Here is a 12,398-nt window from a genome sequence, read left to right as displayed (position 1 = left end):
GAATTATATGATAAATACTTGTTCTTATTCTTAATTGTGAGTTCTAATTCTTGCTTTAATATTCCAGGATATTTATTCAGGTTTTGATATGCTTATTCAGTGGAGCAAAAGTCCCTGTTTAAGATTAGATCCTTCATAATTAAGCAAAGTTGCATGCAATTCGAGAGATAGGATGACATAAATCTGCCGGATTAGAGTCAAATCTAATAAGGGAATCCATAGATCGAGTTAATGCGACAATAGGGGTTTTAATTAGAAAGAGATTTCGATTAATCAACCTAGAGTAAGTTGTTTTTAGTCTCGAGAGAGATAATAACATAAACTAGGGATTTCTAAGGATTAAGTCAAGTGAATAAATCGTCTAATTCTGAAGTAATAAGTGAAGTCTAGGTATATTCTTCCTTGGGTATTGTCTTCTCCATCGGTTTTCTAAAAAGTATTTTTCAACTTTAATCTCTGTTGTAATCTTAGTTAATTAGATAATTAGTTTTAGTTTTAAAACATCCTTTAATTTTTAGGCTAGATAAGAAAAAGATAGTAATTACTAGTACTTTTAGTCCTCGTGGATACGATATTCCCGGTCTCACTATAGTTATACTACTGTTCGATAGGTGTACTTGCCTTATTCGAATTTTTAGTTTGTTTAACGACCATCAAGTTTTTGGCGCCGTTGCCGGGGATTAAGATATTAGGAACGCTTGATTTTTATTACTTTAGCCATTTTTACTTTTATTGCAATTTACTTTTTGCTTTTAGTTTAATTTTTCTTTTCTAAAATTTTCTTTTTAATTGCTTCTGGCAGGTGTCTCTAGTTTATGACTAGGAGGAACCCGTTAGGACATTTGCTTTTTGATAGTGAGATCGAGAGCACAGCTCACAGAAACCGAAAAGAAATAAGGCGAAGCCTACAATACATAGAGGAAGAGCAAGAGGGCGATATTCACACTAATACCGAGGAGATGGCTGAAAATCAAAATAATCCGTTACCTCTTGTGGGTGCTGCAAATCCAGTAGATCAGAATCCCGCTCCTCGTACTATGTATGATTATGCTAAACCTACTCTAACAGGAACTGAATCGAGTATAGTTAGACTTGCTGTTGCTGCAAATAATTTTGAACTGAAACCTAACACTATTCAAATGATACAACAGTTTGTTCAATTTGATGGTTTGCAGGACGAGGATCCAAACACTCATTTAGCAATTTTTTTGGAATTCTGCGACACCTTTAAGATTAATGGTGTTTCTGACGATGCCATTCGCCTTTGGTTGTTTCCCTTTTCATTAAGGAATAAGGCTAAATAGTGGTTGAACTCGTTACCACGAGGGTCAATCACCACTTGGGAACAAATGACTGATATTTTTTTACTTAAATATTTTCCGCCTGCTAAAATGGCTAAATTAAGGAATGATATCTCTTCTTTTGTGCAGATGGATTTAGAAACACTTTATGATACATGGGAGAGATACAAGGATCTATTGGGAAGGTGCCCTCATCATGGGTTACCTCTTTGGCTACAAGTTCAAACTTTCCACAACGGTTTGAATCCCTCAACTAGACAAATCATCGACGCAGCTGTCAGTGGAACCATCAATAATAAGACAGCTGAAGAAGCTTATGAGTTCATAGAAGAGATGTCCCTGAATAATTATCAGTGGCAAGGCATGAGGACAAAGCCAACGAAAGTAGCCGACGTTTTTAACATCGATTCAGTCATTATGCTTTCCAATCAGGTAGAACTTTTGAATAGAAAAATTGATGGTTTACTTGGTTATACACAGGTTCATCCAGTAATGCAGTGCGATGCAAGTGGAGGTGGAACTAGCAATATAGAATATCTACCCTACGACCCTAACATGGAGAATGAGAAAATGAATTATATGGGTAATAATCCTTGACCTCAAAATAATCCTTATAGTAACACTTACAATGTAGGTTGGAGGAACCACCCAAATTTCTCATGGGGAGGCCAAGGGAATCAAAGACCACCACCCCCTCTAGGTTTCCAACAACAACCTTATCAGTAAGAGAAAAAGCCAATCCTTGAGGAGATGATGGCAAAGTTTATTTTGATAGTGGAGACTCATTTTTAGAACACTGAAACTGCACTTAAAAATCAGCAAGCATCAATTCAAGAGCTCGGGAATCAAATAGGACAGTTGGCTAAGATGATTTCAGAGAGACCACCGGAGAGTCTACCTAGTAACACTGAACCCAATCCAAAAGAGCATGTGAAAGCAATTACATTAAGGAGTGGAAAGGTGCTACCTAAATCTGAAAAGAAGCCACCACTAGAAGCTGACAAAAAAGAAGATGAGGAGGTAGAACCGGAAAACAATGAAAGAATGATGTTGAGGGAATATAAACCACCAATCTCGTACCCAACAAAGTTGAAGAAAGACTGCATGGATGCACAATTTGGTAAATTTCTTGAACATTTTAAACAGTTACATATTAACTTACCTTTTGTTGAAGCTATCTTGCAGATGCCTACATGTGCAAAATTTTTTAAGGAGCTTCTAACAAATAAAAGGAAGTTTGAAGAATTGTCTATAGTGGAACTCAACGAGGAGTGCTTGGCCATACTCCAAAATAAACTGCCAACCAAATTGAAAGATCCAGAAAGTTTTACTATTCCTTGCTTAATTGGTAGTTTAAATGTTGAGAAGGCACTAGCTAATTTAGGTGCTAGCATTAATCTGATGCCTTACAAAATGTTCAAGCAACTTGGCCTTGGGGAACCAAAACCTACTAGGATGAGTATTCAACTAGCTGAAAGATCTGTTAAATATCCTAGGGTATTATAGAGGATGTACTTGTAAAAGTAGATAAATTCATATTCCCTGTTGATTTTGTCGTGCTTAACATGGATGAGGACGTTGAGGTGCCCTTAATTTTAGGTCACCTATTTTTAGCCACTGCTATGGCTGTTATTGATGTGGGTGACGGTAAACTTGTACTTAGGGTAGGCGACGAAGAGATTATTTTTAAAATTTAGGATGCCATGAGATTTTCTAGGGAATAAGATGATTCCTGTTCTTTTATTGATTCTATTGATCATGCTACTCAAGACTCTTTATAGGATATCATACATAAGGACACGTTGGAACTGTGTCTTACCCAAGGAGAGGAGGTAAATGATGATGATTTTGTGATAGGTAAGGTAAGAGCTGAACCAAATTCTAATGAGCCTTCACTGGGATAGAAGAGCTATGAGGGTATTGAGGTAAACAATGAATTAAAATTAAAACCCTCTGTGGAAGAACCTCCTATATTGGAATTAAAGCAACTACCAAATCACTTAGAATATGTGTTTCTTGGAAATTATTCCACATTACCAGTGATTATTGCTTCAGATTTATAGCCAACCGAAAAGGACGAGTTACTCCAAGTATTGAAGGAGCACAAAAGAGCCATAGCTTGGAAGATTTCTGACATAAGGGGGATCAGCCCTTTTTTTTGTACACAAAATTTTAATGGAAGATGAATACAAACCTTGCGTGCAAGCTCAAAGGCGACTGAATCCTAATATGAAAGAAGTTGTAAAAGCCGAGGTAATTAAACTCTTAGATGCTAGAATTATTTATCCTATTTCTGATAGTTCTTAGGTGAGCCCTGTACAGGTTGTTCCTAAGAAAGGAGGCATCACTGTTGTGGCCAATGAGAAGAACAAATTAATTCCAATGCGAACAGTCACAGGATGGAGAGTGTTCATTGACTATAGGAAATTGAACGATGCCACAAGAAAAGACCACTTTCCCTTTCCGCTTATTGATTAGATGTTGGAAATATTATCTGGGCATATGTATTATTACTTTCTAGATGGACTCTCTAGTTATTTCCAAATCCCAATAGCTCCTGAGGACCAAGAGAAAATGACATTTACATGTCCATACGGTACGTTTTCTTATCGACGAATGCCTTTTGGATTATGTAATGCTCCTGCTACTTTTCAACGATGCATGTTGGCCATTTTTGATGAACTCGTGGATGACATTATGGAGGTATTTATGGATGACTTCTTGGCATTTGGTAACTCTTTCCATCTATGTCTTAAAATTTTAAAACAAGTTTTAATGAGATGTGAGGAAACGAACCTTGTACTGAATTAGGGAAAATGTCACTTCATGGTTCGTGAAGGGATTATATTAGGCCATAAAATTTATAGTAAGGGAATCGAGGTTGACAAAGAAAAAGTTGAAACTATTGAGAAATTACCTCCCCCCAGTTCAGTTAAGGCTATTTGAAGCTTTTTACGCCATGCTGGGTTTTATAGAAGATTTATTAAAGGTTTTTCTAAAATAACTAAGCCTTTAACAAATTTACTAGAAAAAGATGTGCCTTTCAATTTCAGTCAGGAATGTTTCAAAGCATTTAATACTCTTAAAGACAAATTAATTAATGCCCCAATTGTGGTCGCACCTGATTGGAATTTACCCTTTGAACTAATGTGTGATGCGAGTGATTTTGCAGTAGGTGCGGTTCTTGGACAGCGGAAAGACAAGCACTTTCAACCAATCTATTATGCTAACAAAACTTTGACCACCGCACAAGAAAATTATATGACGACCGAGAAAGAATTGTTGGCCGTGGTTTTTGCATTTGATAAATTTAAACCATATTTAATATTATCTAAAGTTGTCGTTTACACTGACCATTCAGCTCTTTGATACCTCCTTACTAAAACAGATGCAAAACCTCTACTAATAAGATGAATTTTATTGTTGTAGGAATTCGATTTAGAAATTCAAGATAAGAAAAGAGCAGAAAATCTTGCAGCAGATCATCTATCTAGATTAGAAAACTCGCGTCTCAAGGAGGTTGACGAATAGGAGATAAATGACTCCTTCCCGAAAGAACAACTCTTTGCTATTTCTGACTCTGAGGAACCTTGGTTTGCAGATATTGCAAATTATTTAGTTGCTAATGTTACACCAAAAGGGTTGACACATCAGCAAAAGAAGCGATTCTTCACTGTTGTGAAAAACTATTTTTGAGAAGAACCTTTTCTTTTTCGTATATTTGTAGATCAAGTAATTCGAAGATGTGTTACAAAGACAGAAGCAATTAAAATTTTGGAACATTGCCATTCAGGACCGACTGGAGGACATTACAGTGGGACTAGGACCGCACATAAAACACTCGAATCAGGTTTTTATTGTCCCATACTATTCAAAGACGCCAACAGGTATGTTACTTCTTGTGATAAATGCCAACAAACATGTAATTTCTTTAAACGTGACGAAATGCCTCAAACATACATGCTTTCATGCGAAATATTTGATATATGGGGGTATTGACTTTATAGGTCCATTCCCTAGCTCATTTGGGAATAAGTATATCTGAGTAGCCGTTGATTATATGTCCAAAAGGGTGGAAGCCCAAGCCTTACCTACTAATGATGCTAGAGTGGTGGTGAAGTTTCTTAAGGAACTCTTCTCTCTATTTAGAACACCTAGAACAATTATCAATGATAGGGGTAGGCACTTTTGTAATACTCAATTTGATAAAACCCTTAAGAAATATGAAGTTTACCATAGAACAACTACCCCTTACCATCCTCAAACTAGTGGACAAGTCGAAGTTGCAAACTGAGAGCTTAAACGTGTCCTAGAAAATACTGTAAAGTCAAATAGGAAGGATTGGGCAAAGAAAATAAATGATGCCTTATGGGCCTATAGAACTAGTTTTAAAACCCCATTAGGAACATCCCCTTACAGACTTGTTCATGAGAAGAGTTGTCATTTACCATTCGAATTAGAAAATAAAGCATTTTGGGCTATAAAATTCCTAAACTTTGATCCTAAACTCGCAGGTGAAAAGAGATTGATGCAGCTGAAGAGTTAGATGAATGGCGAGCTAACGCATATGAGAACTCACGACTATACAAACAAGCCACGAAGCGCTGCCATGATTCTCGTTTAAAGAAACACAAGCAATTTAAAGTTGGAGACCTTGTCCTGCTATATAACTCAAGGCTTAAATTGTTTCCTGAGAAGCTTAAATCATGATGGTCAGGTCCGTTTGTAGTCCAAACCGGCTTTCCATATGGCACAGTAGAGGTAAGTCACCTAACCCAAGGCACATTCAAGGCAAATGGACATTGTCTTAAACTTTATAACGGTGAGGATTTTAAAGACAATAGAGAGGAGCTACGGCTCCGCGAACCTACCTAAATATACCCACAAGGCAAAGTCCAGCTTAGACTCTAAATAAGTGCTTCTCGGGAGGCAACCCGAGCACTAACCCCACTAAATAACTTTAGTTTGTTTTCCAATTTTTATAATCTATCTGCAGGTATTTTTGGCACACACGACCTAGCACACGGGCATGTCCTAGGCCGTGTACTCACCACGGGTATGAAACACAGGTGTGGCCATGGCCATGCTAAAATAGGACAATCATTTTTCCCAAGACAAGATGACACATGGGCTGCGACAAATAGCCATGGATGTGTCGCACCACACGGTTCGGGCCACGGGCGTGTCCCAGACCGTGGTGAAACTGCACTTCAATTCCTCTAATAAATCAGCAGAGACACAACATACGTTAAATCACCATGGTCGTGCTAGGCAGTCGTGGACGCCACACGGTCATTACCACGGGTGTGTTGGAGGCCGTGTGGGAACTTGCTCAAAGATTAAAATGTTAAACAAGTTAAAAGAGAACATGGGCCGAAGCCACGGCCGTCCTCGAAAGCCGTGCACAATCCTGATTACTAGACACGGGCGTATTGGATCTACCACGGGCGTGGGAAAAGTGAATGCAACACTACATGGCCGTGCGATGCGGCCGTGTGAGACACACAGCCTAGACACACGGATTTTTCCACAGGACGTGTGCGATACTGACTTAAATCATCATACCATAAGCACAAATTAAGGGCACGCGCGTGGTGTACCTAACACGGGGGTGGGAGAAACGAATGAATGTGCACACGGCCGTGTGAAGCGGCCATGTGACCTATAAACACGGGTGTGTCAAAGGGACCGTGCGTGACACTGACTAAGATTTCACGAAAAACATGGGCTAGGAACACACCACACGGGCATGGGCCACAGCCGTGTGGCCCAAAACGGGGCTTACACGACTGTGGCCCCCATTTACCCCCTCCTCTAACCCTAATTTTTCCCCTTCCCTATTTAAAACCCCACTACCTGTAACACCCCGTACCCGAGACCGTTGCCAGAGTCGAACACGAGGTGCTAACCGACTTAATTCATATACTTTCACAGTCCATTTTAAAAATTTCCAGGCAGTTGGCTAACTGCGTCACTGTCACCTTAAAAATCATATCTTGAGTTCCAAAACTCAAAAATCAGTTTCGTAATTTTTTTCTGAAACTAGACTCATATGTCCATCTACAGATTTTTTTCTAGAAGTTTAGGTTGGGCCAATTAGTACAGTTTATTAGTTAAAGTCTCCCCTGTTACAGGGTGCGACTACACTGACCTTCATGCATTACGACTTGGATATCTCCCTGTACAGGGCTTCAATACTGATGCCGTTTGTTTCTATAGAAACTAGACTCAAAAATGAATTTATACATATATGTCATGACTTCTAAATGTCTCTGGTTAATTTATAATGAATTTTCAAAGTCAGACCAGGGAATCCAGAAACCGTTCTGGCCCTGTCTCACGAAAACTTTAACATCTCATAATATACTATTCATATGAACGTTTCGTTACTCTCCTATGAAAATAGATTCATCAAGGTTCGATTACATAATTTATTCACTATTTAATTCCATTCCTACTATTTTTATTGATTTTTCACATCCACATCACTGCTGCTGCCAGCATCTATTTTTAAGGTAAACTTTACCTATTCCATGATCCTCCATGGATCAACTAGAGTTTGTCATACATATACCAAAACTGATCATGAATAACCATTCCCATGGCTAACCGTTACCAACATTTCCATACCTCTCGACGGACAACATACAAAACGATTATAATGCTATGATCAAAGTATATTTAAGCCATTTTCGCATGGCTATCCAAATTTACACAAAACCGAAGGGTACATGACTAATAACAAAAAGGGTAGTCCTATACATGCCATTTCAAAGTTCAACCAAAAGTATACCAAAAGGAGCTTTGATAGTGTGGGCGACTTCGACTTCAAAATTCACGAGTCCGATAGCGGACAAACCAAAATCTATAAAACAGAGAATCAAAGAAACGGAGTAAGCATTAAATGCTTAGTAAGTTTTGAGTGAAGAATTTAAGCACAACTGAAGTATAGCATTCATATAACTAAACGGATAATTCCATATATACATATTCTCAAATCATTCCTACTTCACATTCCAACCCCTATATTCATACATAAGGGATTATCTTAGCCAAATACCGGAAGCTCATTACTTGACTAAGCGAATATTATTCGAAGGGAATCAACTATTCCAATGCACATACGAAACATACCTCATTGTTGGGATTTTACAAGCGTATTAACTGAAATTTTTACAGCAAGATCGCTCATTCCCGAATCACATACCTTCGGAATTTAACCAGATATAGCTACTCGCTCAAATGCCTTCGGGGCATAGCCCAGTTATAGTAACTCGCACAAATGCCTTCGGGACTTAACCCGGATTTAGTAACTCGCTCCAATGCCTTCGGGCTTAGCCCGGAATTAGTAACTCGCACAAAAGCCTTCTGATCTTAGTCCGAATATAGTCACTTAGCACAAAAGCCTTCGGGACTTAGCCCGGATATCATTCGAATAACCAAGCACATATATCAATAAATCATGACACATCCGTATTTCATTTTCATTACCAAAGCTCAAACACAAGACACTTATCACACTTGCAATTTCGGCTCAATAGCCACATACAAAGAGCATGATTTTGATTTGCTTAAAACATGATCTAATCAAATCATAATCTAAGTTCTATTGCTCAAAAACTTACCACGGATGTCGTCGAACGATTTCGATGGCTATTCGACCACTTTTTCCTTCCCTTTATCGGATCTAGTCCCCCTTTTCTCTTGAGCTTAATTTAACAAATAAATTGATTTAATCATTTGAGCATCGAAAAGAGGAACTCAAGGTACTTAGCCTGTGACACCCCTAATTTGACCCTAGTCGAAAAGTGGTTTCGGGAACACAAAATCGAGTCATAAAAATAATTAGCCGTCATATTTTATGACTATTATATGTGAATACGAATGTGTGAAAGTTTTAAGCTTTGATTTAGTAAATTGCATGTGAATTTAGTCAATAGGACTTATGTGTGACACTTTTGAAATGTGATAGGTCAAAACATAAGGATCTATTAGTGCATGAAATAAAAAGGGTGGAATTGCATGTCAATTTCCCCCCTAATTAGTAGTGGCCGGCCATGAGCATGAGAGTGGACAAAATGTTATGGGGTGAAACATGTTGGAAACATGTTGTGTTAGTGTGTTATGGGAGAAAGAATATAATAAAGGGTTAGTAATAAAGAAATGAAAAGGGAGGGGTGATGAGAACAAAGTTGTCTCATCCATGTTCCCCCCCCATTGCCGTGACTTGAGAAGGAAAGAAAAGAAGAAATCGGTTCTTCTTGGCTGAAATGAAAAGAGGAAGAAAGGAATGAAGCTAGAAAGGAGAGGGCAGCTGCATGTAGTGGAAAACCATGAAATTTGTTTGCTTAGAAGTTAAAATTTTCAAGTAGAAGGGTAACTCTTCTAAACTCTCCCTTGCCCATAGCTTTTCGTTGACAAATTCTGGTTGCATTGTTGATTTGAGCTTGACGAATATGTGGGAGAAGAGAAGATTTTCTTTTCTAGTTGCAAATGTTGCATGTCTAGTAGATGAAGAGTTTCTCACTTGTGTTAAAAGAATTTAGTGAATGCTTGTGTTGTTATAATCCATTTTTGTAACTTTGGGGTTGATTGTATTTAGCTAACAAGGTAGGAGAAGGTTGTAGTAGAAAAGGGAAAGAGCAAATTGAATAGGTAGAATCGGTGTTGGGAACCTTAGTGAGCTTTCCTTGAACTTTTATTCTCTTGTGTTTGACAATTGTTGAAAATGTTAGATCATTGTCCGAATTTTACCTTGTTGGTATTGTTCATTGCTGCCCTGCTTATGCTATCTGATTGTGGTATTGATGCTGTTTGAATATTGTGTTGTTAATGACGTTCAGATAGTGGTGTATTTATGTTGTTTTAAGGAATGTTGTTTAGTGTTTTAATGCAGCAAAAAAAAAATTGTTGTTTAGACGACAATTTATGTTATCTAAGTGATTGTAAATTTATATTAATAATGGTTGAAGTTATTAATGAACAAATGATATATAAATGAGCTATTTAGATGTTAAAGAATGTTGTCTAAATGGGTGAAGACTATGATGTCTAAAACTGCTATTAATTGTTTTACAAGCTGAAATTTAAGGGGATTGAATGCCGAAATTAATTGTACATGAAGGTTAAAGTTTTTGTATCCGATGCTTCAATCCAAGCTGAGTGATGGTGTTCGAAAGTGCTCTGCGGCTTTAGCTTAAGAGCAAAGAGGATCAAAGTCGGATAGGGGAAAAAGAGAATGTAAACGAATAGCCGTGGATACCTAATCGTCGACCACTTCCGAGGTAAGTTTTAAGTGATCAAACGTTGAGTAAATTCAATCAAAATAGGACATAATGAGTTGAGTTAATAAGATATGATGTGGCCATGATATGTCTTAAACTCAAAAGGTAAGTTCATAAATGTTTGGACTTGGAAATTTAAGAGCAAATTGTAATAATTTGCTTTGGACAGCAGCAGTAACGTGATTTTAGAAAATCACTATAAATTGTTGGCGTGGAATTATAGGCTGAATAAAATATGTAATCAAATCTTAGTTAGTCTAGTTTCTTATAAAAGAGACCGTGGAAGCAAAGAAATTTCCTATAAAGAGATATTTAAAGTTGTGTGGGACTGTGTCAGAATGACTCCGAAATCCCTTATTCTGTCTTTAGAAAATCATTATAATTTGTAAAAAAATGGTTATAAGATAAAATTTATATGCTTAGACTCCTTAATGAGTCTAGTTTCAAATGAAATCAAATAGAGCACATTTTGAATTCCGTACAATGAGAAATTTGATTCGTAGTGAAGAGTGGTCAGATTAGTCAAACGGTGAAACAGGGGAAACTTTAAGAAAAATCTGGTATTGATTGGCCAAACCAAAAATTCTGAAAATTTTCTGGATAAGATATATATGAGTCTATTTTCTGGGAAAATTAACGGCACTTCATTTGGAGTTTCGTAGCTCCATTTACGAATAATTTAATGACTGTTGCTCAAGAAAAACAGCTTGTGCTGAATTTGGGATTTTGTTGTAAATCTTAATAAAACCATTTGAGTTGCTTATAAGCTATCGATTAAACATTGGTAATCAAAGTACCAAATCCGTATTAAAGTGAAGCTATAAGCCACAAATGACTAGTATACCTAGTCAATTTTGTTATGATGAAATTGATGTACAAGTATATATATGTGATAGGGCCGAGTGGCCAATGTGATGAATGTGAAAGTATATATATATGTGATAGGGCCGAGTGGCCAACGTGATGAATGTAAAAGTGTATATATGTGATAGGGTCGAGTGACCAACGTGATGAATGTGAAAGTGTATATATGTGATAAGGCCGAATGGCCAATGTGATGAATGTGAAAGTGTATATATGAGATAAGACCGAATGACCAATGTGATGAATGTGAAAGTGTATATATGTGATAAGGCCGAATGGCCAATGTGATGGATGTGAAAGTGTATAAATGTGATAAGTCCCGAAGGGCATTTGTGTCAGTACTATATCCGGGTTAAAACCCCGCAGGCTTTATGCGAGAATATTATCCTGATTAATGTCCGTAGGCTTCGTGCTCGTACTATATCCGAGCTTTAAAGACCCGACGGCTAAATGCTAGGATTCAAGTAAGACTTTGATATTGAGTATCTGCATTAAGTTACCATCAAATAAGTATTATGTATTTAAGATGTTCAGGTACGTATTACTTACTCATCGGTGGAGTGATTTCGAGGTGAATTATTAGTATCAAAGAGGTAGGTAAATGTGATTAATATTATAACTCCAAATATGAGAATGATCTAATTGGTAATGGTATGTTTGTATAATAAAGTATGCGATGAAATATTCTTATGTATTAGTGCATATTCTGCCCAAAAGCCTTATGATTTGAGTATGGGTTGGGTTGAGCTAGATGTGCCAGTACAAGGTAAGGATTATGATTTGTAAGCTTACGTATATGTGATAAGGAATATGTTTGGTTCTTTATGTGCCTATGGTAATTTAGTACTTGTCATGTTGAAATACTTAAAAGTAAGGATGTGATTATGAACAAGTGGAAAGGATTATTGAAAGTTGAAAATCGATGAAGAATGTGCTTTGGAAATATTTG

At 37.2% G+C, this 12,398-nt stretch overlaps 1 non-coding gene across 1 annotated transcript; it reads right to left on the bottom strand.

Annotated features, from left to right (window-relative positions):
* Positions 1-1,397: 1,397 nt before the first annotated feature.
* On the bottom strand, positions 1,398-1,504 carry LOC121207607 (small nucleolar RNA R71). Its single transcript, XR_005902708.1, has one exon. It is a non-coding gene; the product is annotated as a small nucleolar RNA R71 (small nucleolar RNA).
* Positions 1,505-12,398: the final 10,894 nt, after the last annotated feature.

The sequence above is a fragment of the Gossypium hirsutum genome, chromosome A01 (genome assembly GCF_007990345.1).
Source record: "Gossypium hirsutum isolate 1008001.06 chromosome A01, Gossypium_hirsutum_v2.1, whole genome shotgun sequence".
Lineage (NCBI taxonomy): Eukaryota > Viridiplantae > Streptophyta > Magnoliopsida > Malvales > Malvaceae > Gossypium > Gossypium hirsutum.
This window is presented reverse-complemented; position numbering and strand designations above follow the sequence as displayed.